The sequence below is a fragment of the Natrix helvetica genome, assembly GCF_964273705.1.
Source record: "Natrix helvetica genome assembly, chromosome: 4".
In the NCBI taxonomy this organism is placed as follows: domain Eukaryota; kingdom Metazoa; phylum Chordata; class Lepidosauria; order Squamata; family Natricidae; genus Natrix; species Natrix helvetica.
The window spans coordinates 50,892,789-50,916,475 of NC_138550.1; positions in this window are offsets into that span (position 1 = coordinate 50,892,789).

Below are 23,687 nucleotides of genomic sequence, written 5' to 3' on the forward strand. Positions count from 1 at the left end.
ATTTTATTATTTTATTTTATTTTATTATTTTATTTTATTTTATTTTAGGCACACATGTGTGCTTATGTATACACTTTAAAGATCTCTTAGGAATGGAAAAGATATTGATAAAGATATTGATAAAGACATTGATAAAGATATGCAGGAACTATTACTTAGGAAAAGGGGACTGAAGTATTTCTAATGTCAGAACTTTCAAAATCTAGATTTCTAATGTCAGAACTTTCAAAATCTAGATTTCCACATGTATTGCTGCTCAATATTGTCCTGCCATTCTACCCTCATATATTACCTTTTGTCCAACTAAACAAAGAATTTCATATTTTGCCTCAAGGAATTCATCTTGCTGACTTATGACTTTATGTATTTATATATCATCCATCTCACTGTTGAGTGACTCTGGGCAGCTTGCAACATCATAAAGCAATATAAAAACAAGTAGCATATTAAAAACATTAAAACATTAAGAATTAACAAAAAATGTAGATAAGAAAGGAATCAGTGCATATACAATATGGAAAGGTGAGGGTCTTCTGAGTGTATGGACTGTTTCCATTGGGGCACCCAGCCAATTGGCAGAGCCATGTTTTCAAGTCCTTTCAGAAAGTCAAAGATATGGTGGAAGGTCTCACATTGAGGACACAACGTTCCAAAGGGTGGGTGTCATGGCAGAAAAACTTTTTCTCCTGAACTGAAATTTCTCCTAAAATTGCTTGGCCAATTAGGTCTGCAGCATACACCTCCTGCTGGAGCAAGTGGGGCCAGCCAATTCCATTGGGGGAGATGGTTCCTCAGGTAACCTGATCTCATGCTATAAAGGGATTTAAAGGTAACAAACATCTTGAATTGTACCTGGTAGTAAATCAGAAATTGCTGCAGCTCATCAAGGTCCACCTGAATTTTGATCCTACAATATAAAATGCTCAGTACCTTAGCACTCAGTACTTCCACATCCCTAGTTACTGTCTTATCTTCAAATTTGAAAACCTGTAATGCAAATCATTTATGGGTGCATTGAACAGTAAAGACCTAGACTGGAGTCTAGTCACTCAGCACTTCTTTCACTAGATTTATTCATTGATATATATATTCACTGATTCCATTTGTTCAAAGAGTTTTGTATCCAACTAATGATATCATAGTTCAGCCCACATGTTGCCATTTTTTCTGACAGAATGTCATGGGAAGATTTGAAAAATATTTTTTGAAGTCAAGGTACACTATTTTCACAGCATTTTTGTGGTTAACTAAACTGATTATTCTATCAAAAAAAGAGATCAATTTTGTTTGGCATGCTTTATTCTTGATAAACTCTTGGAATATCCTGCCAAACAATACATTCTTTTCTAAATGCTTATAAATTATTTTATAAAATATTCCAGAGTTTTGACCAGTACTAAAGTCAAGCTGACCAGTCTGTAGCTATCAAGTCATATTTTCACTATTCTTGAAAATGTTAACAGTAATTTGTCCTTCTCCAATCTTCTGGCACTACTCTTATCCTCCATAATTTCTCAAAAATTATGAAGGATAAGGGATACCAGAATGTCTTCCAGACTCTCTTTCCAGATTTTCAGATGTAATTGATCTGGTTGTGGAGATTAAACTTGTTTATAGTAAGCATATATTTCCAAATCATTTTTTTAACTTCTTTGGGTTGCCTCTTTTTCCTCTTCCTTTTTTTCTGGATGAATTTGAAGATGAATTAAAATTATGTTTGTTTTGTCTTTCTGTTCTTTTTTCTTCCTTTGAAATTGAACTGAAGATGAGTTTGAAAATAAAGTCAATTGAAAGTCCACTGAAAGGTTGACTTAAGTGGAGATTCATACAAATGAAAAAGAACCAATGAGCAAATACCATTATTATCTGAAATTGAAAAGATTCAATTTCGTACTACATGTCCACTACACAATGGAGAAGAGTGCCCATTTCTTTTGGCTAGAAAAATATAGCACACAAAGCTGCTTATCCTTGCTTATTGTTTAATCTATCTTTTTGCAAACTTCCTCAGAGAACTTGAAAAGATATTTTCCTTACTAATAAATATATTGAAATAATAATGGACTTCATTTCTAATTCAAATGACAGTGAAGAATTGTTCTCCATTATTTCTTTTTTTCTTTTATATTACATTTCTCTCATACTCATTCTAGAAATAGGTAATCAGCAAATATTAAAGGAACTGGGGTAATAAAGTGTAGATTTATGTAATAACTTTGGACTCTTGTGTCCTTTGATTTTTTAAATTATATTTTTCCCTGCCATTAGGAACACAAGCTGTAGAACCACACCATCTCACACTTAATGAGAGTGGCCAGTGGTTGGATTCAATTTTTTTTACTACCAGTTCTGTGGGCACGGCTTGGTGGGTGTGGCATGGCTTGGTGGGCATGGCAGGGGAAGGATATTGTAAAATCTCCATTTCCTCCCCACTCTAGGGGAAAGTTACTGCAAAATCCCCATTTCCTCCCAATCAACTGGGACTCAGGAGGCAGAGAATAGATGGGGGCGGGTCCAGTCAGAGGCGGTATTTACTGGTTCTCCGAACTACTCAAAATTTCTGCTACTGTTTTCCAGAACTGGTCAGAAGCTGCCGAATACCACCTCTGCTTAGGGGTAAGGGCATGATGTAAAGGCACTTCACTGGAAGATAGGAGGTGATGTTAATATTAACTACCACAGTGCCTACTAAGATAGAAGCCAGAACTATCTTGTATCCCCAGAGAATTTCTGGGATAAAAGGATAGCTCTCAAGTCTTTTTCCTTATCGTCAGAGTATTACCACTGCATGTATATGGAAAATATCTAGAGAACTTTACATTTTCAAAAACAAAAATGTCAGGCACAGGACACTGTATGAGGGAACTTTATCCAAATCAGATGGTAGCAATCAGTGATTCTTGCAGCTTCCATCTCTCAATCATGTGTTCACTTAGCAACCATTTTGCTTAATGACCAAGACAATGAAAGGGAATATAGTCACTAAACTAGGAGAAGGGTGTATGGAGAAAAGAGTATTATATGAATATTATCAGAAAGAACCTAAGCATATGCACTATTCATCTTCTGTCCTCACTTCCTTTGTACTCCCAGACTTAGGATACTGTTTAGCAGCAAACCATAGTTTCCTAATTCATCTAAATAGACTCACTATGAGAATAAGACTTAAGTGCCATCTGTGTTTGCAGTAAAATAAAATAAAATAAAATAGTAGACTGGAAATTTAAATTATATGATTGGTGATGTCTGTATTATATAAGTGGTCCTTAAGATTTCTGTTGAAAAAGGTTGAATATTATCATTAAGCAAATTAATATTTATTGTGATTTTTGGGGGCTAGTTTGATACAGGAGAAATTCTTGGAATTGTGGGTGCTCCACCACTGGAGTTTTTAAGGAAAAGATTGGACATTCATTTGTCCAGGATGGTATAAGGACTCCTGACTTGGATAGCAAGTTGGACTAGAACAGGGGTCCTCAACCTCTGGATGGTGGCCCAGTAGTGGCCAGTGAGCAGTTTGCAGCTGGGTCGAGGAAACGGTGGGTGAATGCGTACATGGGTGAGCAGCAGGCAAGTGCATGCACATGTACTCAATTTGTGCAAGCCGTGGGCACATGTGCATGCCACTCACACAAAGGAGCTGCGTGCATGCACATGTTAGATAGGCGAGGAAGTAGACAGATGCCGTGAGGTGAATTCAAAGGCTTTAATTGTAGCAGGCTTGTAACAAGCGAAATACAGGAGAGAAGCAATGTTCCCCTGCTTGACAGCTATTTATACGGAGCTGTCAAGCAGGGAAACCAATGAGGAGCGAAGAACAGCCCGCTCTTCAGCCAAGCCGCGTCTTACTCAATCAGACGCGGCTTGGCTGTTGCTAGCAGACCGGCAGGGAATCCCCGGTCGTAAGTCGAGGAATACAACAGCACACTTGCCTTCTGCTCTCACAGAACAAACCCTCCCCCCCCCCCCCGCTGGTCCACAAATCCAGAAAGTTTGAGGAACTCTGGACTAGAAAACCTCCAAGGTCCCTTGCAGCCCAATGATTCTAACATTCAATGTCAGAAGTAACAGAATGGAGGCTAGCAGATCAAGGTCGATTTACAATATGAAATAAAGTATTCACAGAATCGGAATCAAAAGAACTGCAAAGGTCAACCCAGGGCAAAGAAATTGAAGCCTTGCCAGAAGTAGTTCAGACTGTAGAGGCAAACCAGAAACAGTCAGCAGTAGAGGGAGCCAACATAGATATTGAAGCATCATCCTCCCTCTTCTCAGAAAGAACAAAGCTCTCTAGCTAAAAAATGAACGGAAACAAAGCTGAGTATCTAGAACAGCACAAAAACAACAGAATAAGACTGCCTGCAATGAAGTTTGCTTCAAAGAAATAGCTAACACAAATATTAAAAGATAATAATATTGTAATGTAAAATAAAAAAACCAGCTCACTGCAAGAAACAAACCAACTAATGTACAATACAGTTTTAGTTATAACTGAATTTTGGAATGCAAAATCAACAAAGAAGAAAAAAGCCAACCAGTGCACCGATGAAATGGAAAATAAGATCAGCATGTTAAGTCAGATGCAAACAAACTACAACAGATGAAAGACAAGAGGCTGACGAACAAAAAGAATATCTGAAAGGCAAGAAGGTGAAGAAGAATACCTTATCAAGAAACATCACCTAGAAACAAGAAAGATCAAGGAAGCATTGGAAATAACAAAGCAGCAGATAACAGGAATACCGAAGAAAAGTGACAGATTTGAAGCTCAAATTGCACACTATAGGAAAAATCTCCAATTTCAGTCAAATTACAAACATTTCTACCAAATTCATCACTGGAGAGACTATAGTGATAGTCAATATCACTATACCTGACAAAGAATAAAACTTTCTAACTCTGGATACAGCTGTGGGACAACTCAAAGAAATACAACGTGAATGCAGCTTATAAAAGAGGTGGATAAGAATAAAAAAAGAAGCTGGAATGAAATAAGTTCTAAGAACAGCAAGCATGGTGGGAAAAAGAGCAAAGGAGCTGAAGAATTGGTCAATACTAGGTGAAGATAAAATGCATGATTTTTGGTCAAAACATGTGACTGCTCTAAACCCATTCCTTTCCAAGCAGTATAACAGCTTATTTCAAGGAGATGAAAGAGAAGATTGTTTAACATTTGGCAAAATCTACATGGTAATGAAAAATCTAACAAAAGAGGCAGCACCAGGGAACTACAGGCCAATTAATTGTTTACCAATAACTTTCAAATTTCTAACTGGTATGGTTGCTGATAAGGTCCAACAACATCTAGTTGAAAACAAGCTCTTTTCCTCTGTGCAAAAAGGAAACTGTCCAAATAGCAGAAGTCACCAGAGGAACAAAATATCAGCTCCTAATTGACAAGATGATTCAGAAATCTGCAAGAGAAGGAAGACCAACTTGCATCTAGCTTGGGTTTCAAGGCATTCAACTCACTGCCCAGAAATAACAGGAATCAGTAGAAACATCAGAAGCTTTAATAAAAGATTGATGGCACCATAGAAAATCACAGAACACCAAGACCTGCAAATAAAAGTAGAATGACAGTTGTTAGATATTAGCATATATCGCTGTAAGTCTCCACTCAGGTCCGCCGCTAGGGCGGGAACTAGGGGTTGTTCCGATTGGACGGAAGGTGTACCCGATCCCTATAAAAGGGGAGCTCTCAGACCACACACCAAGCTGGATCACTAATACTACTAATAAAGAGCTGTTAAGTCACTACTTGTCCGGAGTCTGTTCTCTCGTTGCCCGAATCTAACACTGGAGACGAAGATGGGATCGAGAGACAGATAGGACGAAGAAGCTACCTCCAGAATCCAAGGATTCGATCCAGCCTAGGAATTCGGCGGAAATTCCGGCAGCCATCTCAGCGCGGCAAATTCAAACGCAGACAAGATGGCGATGCACACTCCTCCAGCCCCATTCGACCCAATTGCCGATCATTGGGAATCCTACATGCTCAGGTTCAAGTGTTTTCTCGAGGCAAACGATTACACAGGAGTACCGGACTCTCGAAAGAAGAATATATTCCTGAGTTACTGCGGCCGAGAGGTTTTCGAGACGGCCAGGGACCTCTCAGAGCCAACCCCCATTCAGGCGGTAACATGGACGGCGTTGAAACAGACATTGCAAACACATTACGCGCCAAAACCTTCCCGCCACATTTGCCGCCAAGGATTCAACACGAGGAACCAGAAGGCGGGAGAATCTATCAACCAGTACGTTGCAGCTCTACGGAAGGCAGCCACGCATTGTGGATTCAGGGATCTGGACGAGCAAATCCTGGATCGCCTCATATGCGGGTTGAGAGACATTTCTCTACAGAAACGGTTGTTGGCCAAACCCAACTTAAGCCTACAGATTGCACTCGATGAGGCGAGAGCTTCTGAATCAGCGGACAGATCATCCAAGACCATACAACGCGGATACAGTATGATCCAGACCGGAGCCAGACACGCCAGAGTACATTATGAGGACACTGATCAAGAGGTCGAGGACAGCGAGTTCGAAGACAGCCATCATATGCGGATCAGTCACACAAGACCGGTGGGGAAACCTGAATTCCGTTTGCCACCATGTGCAAGTTGCGGAGGGAACCACCCCCGGTCTACCTGTCGTTTCAGAAACGTTGTTTGCTCGCATTGCGACAAACTTGGGCACATCGCATGAGTGTGCCGGAGAGAAGTCCCTGCCTCACGAAGGCAGCCTCCAATGTACCGCCAACAGAAGCCCAACCCAGGGGCTTGGCGGAAAAACAAAGGGCGCCCAGAGAGAGAACCGAGGAAGTTAGCCGAGAGAGAATACACACAAAGAGCTGAAAGGGCGTATTACCAGAGCGCCGAGAGAGAGTATTCCCAGGATACCGATGAGGAGAGAGAGTTGACCCAGAGAGAACTAATGCGAACCTATCTCACAGCGATAGGTCAGGTCCGCACCAAGCGGCCTAAAATGCTGAAAATCACTGTCCTCCTGGAGGACTCCCCTTGCGAGCTCGAAGTTGACACGGGATCCCCCCTCATCCACGATCTAATTTTGGAGGGGGACCCGGACCTCGCCGGAATAACCGAGACCTGGTTGGGCCACGAGGGAGGTCTACCCCTTGTGGAAATGTGCCCGCCAGGTTATCGAGCATTTCACCAGCCTCGGGCCCAGGGAAGGGGCGGTGGGGTAGCAGTGATTATCCGGGAAGACTTAGAGCCGAGAGAGTTCACCGTGCCGCAGACATCCGGGTGTGAGTCCCTCGTCGTGAGATGGGGCCCAGGGAGGCAGTTGGGCCTGCTGATAGTATACCTGGCTCCTCGCTATACTTCAGCGGCCCTGCCCGAACTCCTTGAGCTGATCTCATCGGTGGCGGTTGAGACCCCCAAACTTTTAGTGATGGGGGATTTTAATCTGCCGTCGATGGGAGAAGCGTCTGAGGGGGTTCGGGAGTTCATGGCTTCCATGACAGCCATGGACCTGACCCAGTTAATTCAGGGCCCTACTCACAGGGGAGGCCACACCCTGGACCTTGTTTTTGTCTCTGGCCAGTGGACGAGTGATCCGGGAATAGGGGATCTAGACACTATTCCCCTGTCATGGTCGGATCACTCACTTCTCCGGCTGGACTTCCCTGGTGCTACCCCCCGCCGCGAGGAGGCGGAACTGGAAGGTATTAGATGGTTCCGCCCCAAGCGCCTGATGGAACCGGATAGGTTCCAGACGGAACTTGGGCCACCTCCTGTGGACCTGACCCGCCCCCGAGTGGAGGACCTGGTAGTCGCATGGAATAGTGCGACTACCGGGGCCCTAGACCGGGTGGCGCCTTTGCGGCCTCTCCTGCGGCGACGAACCACCCTGGCACCTTGGTTTACCGAGGAGCTAAGGGTGATGAAACGCCACAAGAGACGCCTAGAGAGTCGTTGGAGATCCTCCCGCTCCGAATTTGACCGAGCACAGGCACGAGCCTATTTGAAGACGTACCTTGTGGCATTAAGAGCGGCCAAACGTCAACATTGCGCCGCTCTTATTGCGTCTGCAGATAACCGCCCTGCCGCCCTGTTTCGGGTGACCCGTTCCCTCTTGTTTGAGAGACCACGGGAAGCCCCACTACAGGGCAGAGCAGAGGAGTTTGGGAATTATCTACAGGACAAAGTCGCTCAAATCCGGATGGGATGGACCCCTTTCAGTGGTTCAGTAGAGACGCCCGTTGCGAGTCTTGAGGGACCGCTTTGGGAGGAGTTTGACTCGGTTGCCATCGAGGATTTGGACAGGTTGCGTGGACGTCTGCGACCCACCACATGTTTATTGGACCCGTGTCCCTCCTGGCTTGTACTGGCATCCTGGGAGGTTACGCGCGACTGGCTCCTGGGCCTGGTGAACGCCTCGTTGGGTGAGGGGTCTCTACCGGCCGCCTTGAAAGAGGCGGTGGTGAGGCCCCTGCTCAAGAAGCCTTCCCTGGACCCAACGGACCTAGTCAATTATCGTCCAGTCTCCAACCTTCCTTTTTTAGCGAAGGTTGTAGAGAGTGTGGTAGCACAGCAGTTCCCACGTCACCTGGAGGAAAATGATTATCTAGACCCGCGCCAGTCCGGCTTCCGACCCGGGCACAGCACGGAGACGGCCTTGGTCGCATTGGTTGATGATCTCTGGAGGGCCAGAGATAGGGGTTGTTCCTCTATCCTGGTCCTATTAGATCTCTCGGCGGCGTTCGATACCATCGACCATGGTATCCTGTTGCACCGGCTAGAGGGGCTGGGAGTCAGGGGCACCGTTTTACGGTGGTTTGGCTCCTACCTCTCTGGTCGGACGCAACGTGTGTTGACAGGGGAGCAGAGTTCGACCCGGAGGCCACTCACATGTGGAGTGCCACAGGGATCGGTGCTCTCGCCTCTCCTGTTCAACACATATATGAAACCGCTGGGCGAGATCATCCGTGGTTTTGGAGTGGGATATCATCTGTATGCTGATGATACTCAGCTATACATTTCCACTCCGAACCACCCCAATGAGGCCGTCGAAATGATGTCCCGGTGTCTGGAGGCCGTACGGGTCTGGATGGATGGCAACCGACTAAAACTCAACCCTTCCAAGACGGAGTGGCTGTGGCTTCCGGCCTCCCGGTTCAACCAGGTGCTTCCATCTCTGGCCATCGGGGGCGTCCAACTAGCCCCCATGGAACAGGTGCGCAATTTGGGCGTCCTCCTGGATGCCCGGCTGTCCATGGACAACCATGTAACAGCCGTGGCAAGGGGGGCGTTCCATCAGGTTCGCCTGATGCGCCAATTGCGCCCCTTATTGGACCGGGATGCCCTACGCACAGTCACCCATGCGCTAGTGACGTCTCGCCTGGATTACTGCAATGCTCTCTACATGGGGCTTCCCTTGAGATGCACTCGGAGACTACAGTTGGTCCAGAACGCGGCCGCGCGGGTGATTATGGGGAGGACTAGATACTCCCCTGTAACACCTCTCCTGCGCGAGCTGCACTGGCTGCCTGTGGTCTACCGAGTGCGTTTCAAGGTTTTGATTATGATCTTTAAAGCGCTCCATGGCACAGGGCCTAGTTATATGCAGGATCGCATCCTGCCCCACACATCCCTACGACCAATTCGCGCACACAGAGAGGGACTTCTCCGGGTGCCGTCCGCCAAACAGTGTCGGGGGGCGACACCCAGGAGCAGAGCCTTCTCTGTGATGGGCCCAGCCCTGTGGAATGACCTCCCCCGTGACATCAGGATTACTTCCGATCTCCGCTCCTTCCGTGTACAGCTGAAGACCCACCTCTTTCAATTATCCGGCCTGGCTCAATCGCAATCGTAATTTTCCCATTCCTCCAAACTGTTTTAAATTGTCCTTAAATATTAATTTTTATTGGGTTTTTACAATTGGGGTATTTTAAAGTTGATTTTTAACTGTCTATTGATGTAATTTGTTTCCTCCTCCGTGTATGTATGTAGGTATGTTGTGTATGTATGTACGTTTGGTGTTGTTATATATTTTTTATGTTTTATGCTCCATTGTACGCCGCCCCGAGTCCTACTTGGAAAGGGAGCGGCTAATAAATCCAAATTTATTATTATTATTATTATTATTATTATTATTATTATTATTATTATTATTATTATTATTATTATTATTATTATCGTCCCTGATGATCATTTCATGGTCCGCCATGAAAAAGGCAATCCCTAGCCTTAAGAAGCGCCAACTGCGAACACCAGACATCCTGCTACGTGACTACCAGGGAAACAGGGTCCCCACATTTCGGGTGCAGTTCAAGGACATCGTAGCCCAGCTGCCTGTGACCGTCGCCAGCGCGCCATTACAGAGCCTCCTGGGACTGGATTGGTTTGAAGCCCTGGGGCTAGAAGTCACCGGAATCAACGCCATGGAGAACAGCAGCGCTGAACAGATTTTTAAGGAGTTCGAGGATGTGTTCAGCCCTGGTCTTGGTAAGTATGTGGGTAAACCTATATCATTCAATCTAGACCCCAACGTGGCGCCAATCCGACTCAAACCAAGAAGAGTGCCTTTTGGGCTCCGTCCCAAAATTGATAAGGAAATAGATAAGCTCGTAGAACAAGGGATCCTTGAGCCGGTGGATCACGTGCGCTGGGAAACCCCCATCGTGACCCCAGTTAAACCAGATGGGTCAGTCCGCATCTGCGCGGACTATAAATGCACAATTAATGTCGCCCTACAACAAAGCACATATCCTGTGCCAGTAGTCCAACACCTATTGCACTCGTTGGGGCAAGGAAAAATATTTGCAAAGTTAGACATGGCACAAGCGTATCAGCAGCTGCCTGTGGATAGCGCCACGGCGGAGGCCCAAACTATAGTGACGCATAGGGGTGCTTTCAAATGCAACCGGTTACAATTCGGTGTAAGCATCGCTCCCGGTCTGTTCCAGAGCGTCATGGAACGGCTTTTGCAGGGAATACCAGGAGTCGTCCCTTATTTTGACGACATCTAGGTGTCAGCTGCAAATGAGGAGCAACTATTAAAAAGAGTTAGAACTGTTTTGGCCAGAATCAGAGAAAAGGGTCTCCGCCTTAAAAAGGAAAAATGCCAAATTAACGTGCCTAGCGTAGAATTCCTGGGGTATAGAATCGATGGATTGGGCATACACCCAACATCGAAGAAAATCAAGGCGATCCAGGACGCCCCCACACCATGAAATCAGACCGAGTTGCAGGCATTCCTTGGGCTTCTTAACTTCTACAGCATTTTTCTAAGAGAGAAAGCCACCGTTGCTGAGCCGTTACATCGACTCCTCGCAAAGAACGCGAAATGGACATGGGGACGCCCCGAGGCAGCAGCTTTCGCTGCAGTCAAGCGCCTGCTCACGACCGACTCGTTACTCATCCAATACAGCCAAACTCTACCACTGGTATTGACCTGCGATGCATCACCTTTCGGCGTCGGCGCAGTTCTCAGCCACAGAGTGCCAAACGGAAACGAAGCACCCATAGCATTCTACTCAAGGACTTTATCATCGGCTGAAAGAAACTACAGCCAAATGGACAGGGAAGCGTTAGCCGCTGTGGCTGGAGTCAAACATTTCCACGAGTATCTCTACGGCCGCGATTTCGAACTCATTACGGACCACAAACCACTGCTGGGTCTCTTGGCGGGAAACCACCCCACACTGATCTCACTCTCCCCACGCATGACCAGGTGGACTGTTTTCCTGGCTGCGTATTCCTACAAACTGATACATCGACCGGGATCCACACTAGGGCACGCAGACGCACTCAGCCATTGCCCCCTCCCAGAACTATTAACAGACCCCACTCCCGAGGTACCGGTTTTATTGATTGACTGTTTGGACTCAGGACCTGTTTCTTCTTTGGATGTTGCTAGATTCTCTGCTAAGGACAATGTAATCAGACAAGTACAAACTTGGGTATGGAGGGGGTGGCCAAAGGGAAATGTGGAACCCGAATTCAAACTGTTTTGGTCAAAACGAGATGAACTGTCAGTCTTACAAGGTTGTTTATTGTGGGGGGGTCGAGTTGTTGTTCCATATGCATTGCGGAGAAATGTTTTAGAAGCATTACATGTTGGGCATCCGGGGATCGTAAGGATGAAAGTGTAAGCTAGGAGTTACGTTTGGTGGCCAAACAGGACAAAGAGATAGAGGAATGGGTAGCCACTTGTGATCCGTGCCAAGAGTCTAGACCAGCACCCCCTGAAGCGCCCACCACAGAATGGGACAAACCAAAAGCACCCTGGTCGCGAATACACATTGATTTCGCAGGACCAGTCCAAGGGCAAACGTTTCTAATAGTTGTGGATGCATACTCCAAATGGTTGGAAGTAGTCCTAATGACTTCAATCACGGCAGAGGCAGTCATTAAGGTACTACGGCGGTTTTTCGCCACTCACGGCCTGCCCGACCTCCTGGTCTCCGACAATGGGCCCCAATTCACGGCCATGCAATTCGAAACGTATCTAGCAAGTCAGGGAATTCGGCATGCCCTTGTCGCGCCATTCCATCCGGCCTCGAACGGACAGGCGGAGAGAATGGTGCGATCTGCAAAAGAGGCCCTCGCTAGGATGGGCCCAGGTGATTGGCAAACACGTATTGATCATTACCTTCTAATCCAGCATATTACCCCCAGCGCCATGACGGGTAGGAGCCCCGCTGAACTCCTCATGGGCCGCCGTCTACGGTCTCACCTGGACCGACTTCACCCAAATTACTCTGCCACATCGCCCCCAGACTCTACAAGCAAAATTCGGAAATTTAGCATAGGGGATTCAGTATACGCCCACAACTATGCAGGGGGAACACTGTGGATACCGGCAAAGGTAATTGGTATCACGGGTCCGCGATCATACTTGCTGGAACTAGAGGACAGCAGAAATTGGAAAAGGCACATAGACCAACTCCGGGGTCACCTCACACACTCCAATTTGCGATCTGCTAACGAGGACTACATTCCGTCGGAAAATCAACAAACCGAGACCCCAAACGCAGAGGACTACAGCATCACGGAGCCAGGAGAGGAACCGGAGATCTACGATAGAACGGAACGGCATCCAAGCGAGGAAAGCCTTCCAACCCCTGACTGCGAAACGGAACAAGCAGAAAAAGCCGATCTCACGCCCACCCCAACTCAACCCGAACTCAGACGATCCACCCGAGTAAGGCAGAAACTGACATATTTAAAGGACTTTGTCACTAACAGGAACACTCCGTCTAAGAGGGGAGGGGTGTTAGATATTAGCATATATCGCTGTAAGTCTCCACTCAGGTCCGCCGCTAGGGTGGGAACTAGGGGTCGTTCCGATTGGAGGGAAGGTGTACCCGATCCCTATAAAAGGGGAGCTCTCAGACCACACACCAAGCTGGATCACTAATACTACTAATAAAGAGCTGTTAAGTCACTACTTGTCCGGAGTCTGTTCTCTCGTTGCCCGAATCTAACAACAGTGGTAAAAGAAAGCAAAGATAGTGCCAATAATAATACACAACTTGGGTGCAAACCCAAAACGTCTGGCGCATCACTGGAATATCATTGGCATTTGCAATATCCCCATCAGTCAAATGTAAAAAAAACCAGCTTTGCTTGGATTAGCTTACTTCAGTGATACCTTTAATATTATTGTATTACTGGTACACAACAACATCCCAGGAGTTTGGGAAAGACTCAATAGTAGGACAAAAATGCTAAATCCAGTCTAAACATCAGGCTGATTGTGTAACCAACCACAATAATATATTTGAGTTAGAGGTCACCTGAGTGCAGTGGTGGGTTTCAAATTTTTTTAGAATCTCTTTTGTAGGTGTGGCCTGCTTTGTGGGAATGGCTTGCCAGCCATGTGACTGAGTGGGAGTGGCTTGGCAGTCATGTGACTGGGTGGGCATGTCCAACTTGTAAAATGTGGTAAAACTCACTTAACAACGCTCTTGCTTAGCAACCAAAGCAAGTTGGCTCAGAAATTCTGTCATTTGAAGCAGGCAAGTCTTAAAGCTGTCAAGTTACAAGACCCTTGCACCCCTAACCTTTTAGAAAAAAACCCAGGGGAGTTCCAACTTGACAGCTTTAAGACTTGTGGACTTCAACTCCCAGTATTCCTCCTCCAGTCATGTTGGCTCAGGAACTGGCATTGAAGTGTGCAAGTCTTAAAGCTGTCAAGTTACAAGACCTTTGCACCCCTAACCCTTTAGAAAAAAAAACCAGGGATGTTCAAACTTGACAGCTTTAAGACTTTAAGGTTTAGATAGGACACTTAGAGGTGGGCAGGGCAATTGGTGAGCCAGTCAATCAGTAAGTGACAGGCAGGGCAAGCATGGTGAGGACGGGCAGGTGGAGAGAGTTGGAACCGAAGAGCCAGATTGTCCGAAGACGTCTTCGTGGTTATGTGGCCAGCATGACTAAATGCCAAACATGCACAGAACACTGTTACCTTCCCACCAAAGTGGTCCCTATTTTTCTACTTGCATTTTTTACATGCTTTCGAACTGTTAGGTTGGCAGAAGCTGCGACAAGTAACAGGAGCTCACTCCGTTATGCGCCGCTAGGGATTCGAACCACCGAACTGCCAGCCTTTCTGATAGACAAGCTCAGTGTTTTAGCCACTGAGCCACCACATCCCTTGTTTCAGAGCACATAGGCTTGCCTTAACTATGCATTTTACTTTTCACATTCCTATCAGCCACTTTTTTCATCAACTAACAAAATATTTCATGTCTTGGGTTTTTTAAACAGCATAAATGTATTGCTGTTAAAAGATAAGTATATTCCAGCTTTAATTTCCGAAATAAGAACTTTCTAGAAAAGTGGCAAAAGAAATATTATTAAAAATAAAATATTTTTTCACAAGGATCAAAATCATTAATTAGATATAGATACAATAATCCAGTTCAACTGCAGTTATCTTTCTTTGCCCATGAAAAACTGTATTGCAACATATAAAACTGCAGCATCCTGGACAATTGTTAGAAAACAGGGTTGCTTTTAGGTTTGAAAGAAACAGGGTCTTTCATACAACCCCAGGTTTTTGTTTTTGCTTTGAAGCTGTTGTGTTCTAAAAAATGCAGATACCAGTTGCTAAAAAAAAAAGCCTCTATGTGCAAGTCTTTGAGATGTTATTTAGAATAAAGGAGAAGGAAAGTCAATAACTTAATTTCTACAGGAAAACAACTTCCTTCGCATTTGTTTCCCAAAGATTTACTGTTGCCCGAAATAGCAGGGAACAGTTTATTATCTTCAAGAAACCGCCCTCTTAAAATACAATCTTGTTTGACTGAGCTGATGTCTCTTATTTAAGTTTCATCACTTTAACTTTAACTTTTATTTGATTTCTAGACCGCCCCTCTCCCAGAAGGGACTCGGGGCGGTGTACAGTCATATTAAAAACAGTAAATATACATAGTATAAATATAAAATAAATATAAATGTGGCTGGAGGAGGTAGCAATCACCCTTTCCATCATAAATTCTATTATGGAAGAAAGCAGTGGGTGTACTATTTATGGCTTCACCCAACTGAATCCATCACATAAAGTTTTAGGAAAGATTTTTTTAAAAAATATATAAACTATTGGGGGAGGCAAAGGGAGAAAAATCAATATGGAACCATTTTATTATTTCCAGATGAGAAAAAAAGTGAGACAACATAGTGATGTCCTCCAATTTTTCCCATCTGTAATTAGGAGTGAAAATATTTTCCCCCATCTATAATTTCAATGTAAATGGGATTGATTTCAGTTCTGACACTGGTAGGATTGTTGAAAATGATCTATTATCCAAGCTTCAGCAGATGCCTCTCTTGATGACTGAAATACAAAACACCAGCTTCAGAAATCTTATTTATTAATGTCAGTCCACAAAAAGGCCCCAATACATTTCTTTTAAAAATTGCAGGCAAATATCCAGCTCTTTGCCTCCCCCCCCCCAAAAAAAAGAGAAAGGCAAACTGAAGTGGTATAAATAACTCAGAACAGCTGGTTTAAACAAAGGCTTTTGGGGAAGCAGCCACAATTTGTCTTCTACTAAATGGATCTTTTGAGACCGTCCATGCCAGCATGGCAGCCATTTGTACCCATGTCCTGATCTCAATAACTTAGTCACCAGGCAAAGATTCTACAGAGATTTACAGAGATATCCTTGAAGAAAGTACGTAGCAGTTAGAAAAAACGGAATTAGGCCTGGAAAGAAAGAAGAAAGAAACTTAAATGATATCACCTTGAGTCTCTTTCGAATAAAAGGAAGGGAAGGGAAAGTGCTGTCAGGATTTCAGAATTGTGTTGCCATTGCTTATATCAATATCTCACTCAAAATGCAGACATGATTCGGAGGCTATGTTTGGCCAAGATGGCATTCGTTGATCCGAAAAGTGGACCCTGCACCTTCATGGGAAGATGATGATACAATTGCGTATATCAGTAGAGTTCCAGTATATCTCTTTTCTTACCTGGTCTGACTTAAGGAGCTGACTTAATCTGGGTATTCCTGTTCTACTGGTAGAGGAGTGCCACATACCCAGGATCACTCTTGTACCTTTTCCCAGAGGGGGAAAATGTCTCCTATAAACAGTGTGGAACATCTGCTGGTGGACAATCAGTGCACTGCAATTGAAGAATTTTTGTTACATGGGTGTTAGACTTGTAAGCTTTCTGCCACTGTATTTCAGATTATAGATTTTCATTGCTCTGGTGCTTAATACATTTCCTTATATGTCCAGTTTTGGCTAATTGACTTGCCATAGCTATTTCTAAAATACAATAACTTTGATTCATATCTAATAGTCTCCTCGCTGGATTTTGCGGTGCTTCTTTACAAAAACCACCCTTAATGTGTTGTCCAGAAGTTGCAATTGATGCAGAATACAGATACAAAGTTATAGGTATGATCATATAGTCCCAATCTTACAACAAAGTATTAGTTGCCCATAAATCACCAAATCAAAGAATAGCTATTTATTTGAAGAAGAAAAAATGACATAGGCCCAAATAAGAGATAATCTTCCAGTAGTTTCTCAAAAATCTAGCTTCAACCTATTCAGTGATGATTAAACCTAAAGTCTTCTAAACATTTGAATTTCAATTTGAAAAATCCTCACAGGAAATGTGGTTAATTACTCAACAATTAAACAACAACTAGAAATATATTTTCATCTGATGATAATAATTCTATCAAATCATTCTAAGTATGGTTTGACAGCTATACTTTCCTAGATTTGTTTTTATTTTTACTGGATATTTTTAATTAAGTAAATTGTAGGAGTGTGTGGTGTTTGTTGGGTATTTCCTCGAGCTCTTTAACAGGATGATGATGTAAATAGTAATACATTTGATCAACACTTCTATTCAAACATGTAACAATGAGGCTGCTCATACAATATAAAACTTCTATGAATATAAGATTTCTTCTAAACTGTCTCCAAGACTTGCTGGTGGAAATCTTAAGATGTAGGAAGCCAACCATGACAGGTTTGTCTAATAGAACGTCACCAAGCTTTGGTTATCAAAGCTGGAGAAAAATATGCTTCTCCTGATTCTTGTCAGTTTATGTGGAAGATCAAGACTATCGTGGTGGACTATGATTTGAAACAACTTAACTCGAGGCTAGAATAATATTAACAGGCAATGATGAAGTTGGGTTGAGAAAGAAAGCAGGATGGGTAACTTTAGGAGTTTCCCCTCCCATCACAATGTCTCTGGAAATTCTCAATCATTAAAGTCATGGTTGTCCCAAAGGTGCTTTTTCAGGAGGCGACTGGACTTTCTTGTTTTTTCTTTGAAGACATTTTGCTTCTCGCCCAAGAAGCTTCTTCAGCTCTCACTGGAAGGTGGGGAATGGAAGGATTTATATTCCTTGCAGACAGCTGGTCATTTGCATCCTTTCAGAGAGTCATTGAGGCCATTTGGAGGTTATCTGTGTCCTCAGGGTCACCTGAGAAGTGCAAATGGTTTGGGAACCTTCTTGGCTGTAGGATGTTTTCTGTCTTGTGTCCCTTAAGTTTTGAAGACAGGTGCAGGTGTTGGGAGTGAGTCTGTGTTGTCTGCATCTCAAACTGAAGTACAAATGGTTCCTATAGTCTGCAATTTTTCTGGAAATACGCTCATACCCCCACACCATTTGAAGGATGTTCATCCCAAAGTGAATAGCTAAACGTCTATTGAGTTTCTCAGTCATTCAGGTCATGGTTGTCCCAAAGCTGCTTTTTCAGGAGGCAGGTGGATTTTCTTGTTTTTTTTTCTTTGAAACACAACCATAATCCAATTACGGTAAACACCATAATCCAGTTACAGTAAACAGATAATAAGATAAAATTCTATCAGACAGCATTATCAAGTGCATGTTGCTTTTGATCTCCTGAGCGTCAATTCTGTCTTCCAGATGCTGGGAATTAATAGCATTCGATGAACAATGCAATCCTGACCTGATCGTGAACTTTCCCTGTAACATTTGGCAGAGTGCCTTGAAAAATATTAAGCTGAGTTGAATAAACCGAAGAATGAATCTCTATTCTAATTCTCTTACTCTTGTTATGAATTTCCTGTTAAATTTTTGCCAATATTGGTTAGCCTCAGGCAATACCTACCATTTTTTCCCCAAATCTATAAAAGTGTTGTCCCACCTGGTGTTAGTCTTTATGAGAGCCGAGGTACTTTTACATAAAAATTCAGCTGCACCAGAGGTGAGTTGCTGCTGGTTCAGCCTGGATTGGGCGAACCAGTAGTAGTGGCGGCAGAACTGCCACGTGCACTCACAAGCATGCGCGGAAGCACGCCCAAACCAGTAGTAAAAAAATTAGCAGCTCACCTCTGAGCTGCACTATAAGGAATTCAATCTTATGCATAGCGGAAAGTTTTCCTCCTAATGGCAGAGAAACAGATCTACAGGCAGGGGGTCTAGTCAATTCCATAGGCCTTTTCATTTTTGTGGGGAAAAAAATCTAATGTTATCCTACTCAGTACAGTTCTCCAAGAGGTGGTGAGGGGGTGCCAGTCTTGGAGCTGGCTTATATTTTTCTTGTTGCTGTCTCCTACCTTTTCGTACAGTCTATAATCCCAATTGGATTTAAAAAATAACTTTCCTCTGCTTTGAGTCCTTCTTGACATAAAGAATGTGTTTATTATAATGCGAGCTGTCTTATCTAAAAATTTATCTAAGATAACTAGTGTGACGTCTCTAGTAGGCTCAATCTATATGTGTGTATACTTGTGTGTGGTATTGGTGTCTCATTATATTTAGAGAATTTTGAATAATGATATTGATGGTTTAGTGTAGTTAAGAAATTTTGAATTATTTAGGGATAATGGGAATTGAGGAGAAAGAAATGTACAGTGAGGAAGAAGTTGTGTAGATATGAGTCCTAGCTGAAAAAGAAGGTGTGGGAAATTGAATACAGAAGTATGGAACTCATATTGTGTTGGCAATTCTGTAATATGATATGTAAAGGGATGTCTGCTTATGTGGTTGGAAATAGCAAGGACTGTTCTTTGTAGTTTGATAATTTTTCATAGTATTTGAAGATTTTTTTTTGTTTGCTTATCTGGTTTTTTAGTTTGATCTATGGGTAGGTGGGTGTTTGTATATTCATTAGGCCCTGCAACTTGTCAGAGGGTTTTTGTGTATGTGTGTGTGGAGTCGTGTGGAATGTTCCACATGGAGAAATAGTGACATTTTCCTGGTGCTATTCACCCTTGCAGAGAAAGGGCCTGTTTGATATGTCTACTTTGGCTGATTGATGGGTACCAGAGGTCTGAGGTTGCCCCTGAGAATCTAGTGGGCGGTCTAGCAAAGATCTTATTTCAAGTCTGGAATAGATGGGCGAGTGAGATCCTGGACTGGATTGCTGCTCTTTTCCATAAACTATAGGGTTTACCTTGATTTATTTGAAGAGTTTTGGGAGACGACGTGTTAGAAATAATGCCTAGAATGCTATTGAATGAATCCAACTATATTGAACAGCTATCATCTAGTCTCTAGACTACCATTTTGGGCAAAGGTAGTAGACAAAGTTACAGGGCAGCAGATAGAAAATATTATCAAGCTTTCTATCAGAATCTTTTTAACCATGCCTGAGTATAGGATGAAAAGTGCACTGATTGTTCCCATCAAAGCTTAGAGGTAGGACTGGGATTGGGAAAGCACAACTCTACTTGTTCTGTTAGTGATTTTTAATACCAAAACCTAGGGTATCCTTCTGGTTTGTCTTTGAGAGTTTGGAATCAAAAGAATCATTTTTACATGGTTCTGCTCATTTCTGAGTGAAGAGTGAGTGTCTATGGGGTATGGCAGGGTGAGATACCATGATATGGAAGAACACAAGGAAGGGAAAGAGGGCCACAATTTGTTGCACCTCTTAAATACTACATGAAGCAGATGTGAGAGATCACTTGACTCGAAAAATGGCATCATCAATATCCACACAATACCAAATTGTATATATTCCTGCACAAATGAAAGCTGTGATGGAAATTTTAATTTGATGTCTGTAAAATATAAGGGTCTGGATTTGGAGAACCATGCCAAGACTCAACCAAGATGGAATGGCTGTTGATTTAGAAGTCAATAGTCTAAGACAGTATCAACAGCTTTAAATAGGCTGCTATTCCCCAGAAAGAGCTGGCTCCTCATGGACTCAGTTTCTACTGAAAAACTAGTGGAAGCTATATCCAGGAGACTCTTTGACACACTCCTGATGTCCCAAAGGTGCTTTTTCAAGGGGAAACTGGATTTTCTTGTTTTTTAAAAGACATTTTTCTTCTCATCCAAAAAGCTTCTTCAGCTTCTTGGATGAGAAGCAAAACATCTTCAAAGAAAAACAAGGAAGTCCAGTTGCCTCTTGAAAAAGCATTTTGGGGACAACTATGACCTGCTTGACTGAGAATCTCCACAGACACACTTCTGATGGTACAGAAACAGAAGGCATTAGCAATGGCCACTCATGGCCTTACCATCTCATTCTGATGACTGATTTACTCTGCACTATTGCCCAGAACTGCAGCTGCTACAAAGTTCAAGTTCCTGCATGCCTACAAGAGCAATCCAATGTTGTCATATTATGTAAGATCTGCTGAAGCTGAATTGTTTGTTGGTGTTACCCAAGGTCATCTTTTAAACCCACAAAACCTTTCATGTCTTGAATCCTGGTTATTTCCATAACCACTTATTCTAAATGGAATCTGGTTCCCCCTAACAAAAAGCTGCCACTTGATTAAAGGTGGTACTTTAATATTTTTGTTCTTAGTTTATATTCAAAAATAGATAGGTATGGTTCATTTATTACACTAAGTTATGGTTTATTTAATATTGAATTACTGAATAAAATATAGTAATTAGGCTGGATTCTTGCAATGCCAAAAATCATGGTTTACGAACTTCAGTAATTTGATTTATGATCTTCACAAAATTAAAACAAGCCATCTTATAGGTTAGCCTAATGTGTGAACTCAACCATAATGTGAAAGAAGGATTTGGGGCAGAAGAAAAAGCAATCAAAGGATTTTCCATTTGTCTGAAATATATTTTTTTTTTAAAAAGAAAAAGATATCCTTGGGAAGTAACAAAATGTCCTTAATACTATGGAACATAACTTAAAATATTTAAATTTAGGGGAATGATCATAGCAAGTGTTCATTTTCAAGCAGGATGGAAAAATAGTGTACCTTTTGAGTTTTGTATGCACCCTAGTAATGTTTACCCAGAAATTCTTTTATACTTTTAGGGAAATTTGATTTCTAGAGTATGTAATTCTATATAATCATCTATCATATAATCTGATTTCAATTTTATTTCTCAACAACAGCAATATAAAAAGATTACAATCCAGCTGCACAGACACTTTTTACAGCATCAATCAAATGAACTATTTCAGAGTTCCAATAATGTTCACAATTCACAGCAAGAATTTGAGACTTCAGGATATGAGGTAAACAGATGCACTTTCAGTATAAAATGGCAAAAATAAAAGATTTACCACACAATTTAATTTCTAATGGTTGCCTTGTATAACATGAAATTCAATGGAACATAAATGTGACTAGGATTAGTTTACTTAACTTCAATTTGAATTATATTAAATCCAGATAAGCATGAAAGGTAGATCGCAACATTAATTCCTATTAATGGCGAATTGATATACAATGTGCATTCCAGTGGGATAATATCTAGATCTTAATTTACTCTAATCCTACTCTGCTGCTTGGTGCTAGCAAGTACAAAGTATATCTTAACATATGCCTTGTGATAAAATCTAGTAGCTATTTTTATGAAGATGTGATAGGAATTTATATAAAATAAAAACTCTCAATTTCAAAAAATCAAAGTTTATGATTTCTAGTAACATATTATATTGCATAAATACTCTATCTTGTTATATGTCTTTTCTTTAAAAAGGTGATAACTTAAGAAATTGTTTTAGACAACAAATATAAAAATAAATACATTCATATGCTGTATGCTGATGATACTCAGCTGTACATCTCCACCCCGAACCACCCCAACGAGGCCATCGAAATGATGTCCCGGTGTTTGGAAGCCGTACGGGTCTGGATGGATGACAACCGACTCAAACTCAACCCCTCCAAGACGGAGTGGCTGTGGCTTCCGGCCCCCCGGTTCAACCAGTTGCTTCCATCTCTGGCCATCGGGGGCGAGCAACTGGCCCCCATGGAACAGGCGCACAATTTGGGCGTCCTCCTGGATGCCCGGCTGTCCATGGATGACCATGTAACAGCCGTGGCAAGGGGGGCGTTCCACCAGGTCTGCCTGGTGCGCCAATTGCGCCCCTTATTGGACCGGGATGCCTTGCGCACAGTCACCCATGCGCTAGTGACGTCTCGCCTGGACTACTGCAATGCTCTCTACATGGGACTTCCCTTGAGATGCACTCGGAGACTACAGTTGGTCCAGAATGCGGCCGCGCAGGTGATTATAGGGAGGACTAGGTACTCCCATGTAACACCTCTCCTGCGCGAGCTGCACTGGCTTCCTGTGGTCTATCGGGTGCGTTTCAAGGTTTTGATTACGATCTTTAAAGCGCTCCATGGCACAGGACCTAGTTACTTGCGGGATCGCATCCTGCCCCATACATCCCTACGACCAATCCGCTCACACAGAGAGGGACTTCTCCGGGTGCCGTCCGCTAAACAGTGTCGGGGGGCGACACCCAGGAGCAGGGCCTTCTCTGTGATGGGCCCAGCTCTGTGGAATGACCTCCCCCTTGACATCAGGATTACTTCCGATCTCCGCTCCTTCCGTGTAAAGCTCAAGACCCACCTCTTTCAATTATCAGGCCTGGCTCAACCGTAGTTTATCCTATTCCTCCTGACGGTCCTTTTTAAATTGTATTATTATTATGGGATTTTTAATGGCTAATTTTTTATTATTATTAATGTGATGTATATTTACTTATTACCTCCTCCATGTATGTATATGTGTGTATCTATATGTTTATATGTATGTATGCATGTTTTTATTGTACGCCGCCCCGAGTCCCTTGCGGAGAGGGAGCGGCTAACAAATTAAATTATTATTATTATTATTATTATTATTATTATTATTATTATTATTATCATTATCATTATTATCATCATCATCATCATTATTATTATTATTATCATCATTATTATTATTAATTATTATTAATATTATTATTATTATTATTATTATTATTATTATTATTATTAATATTATTAAT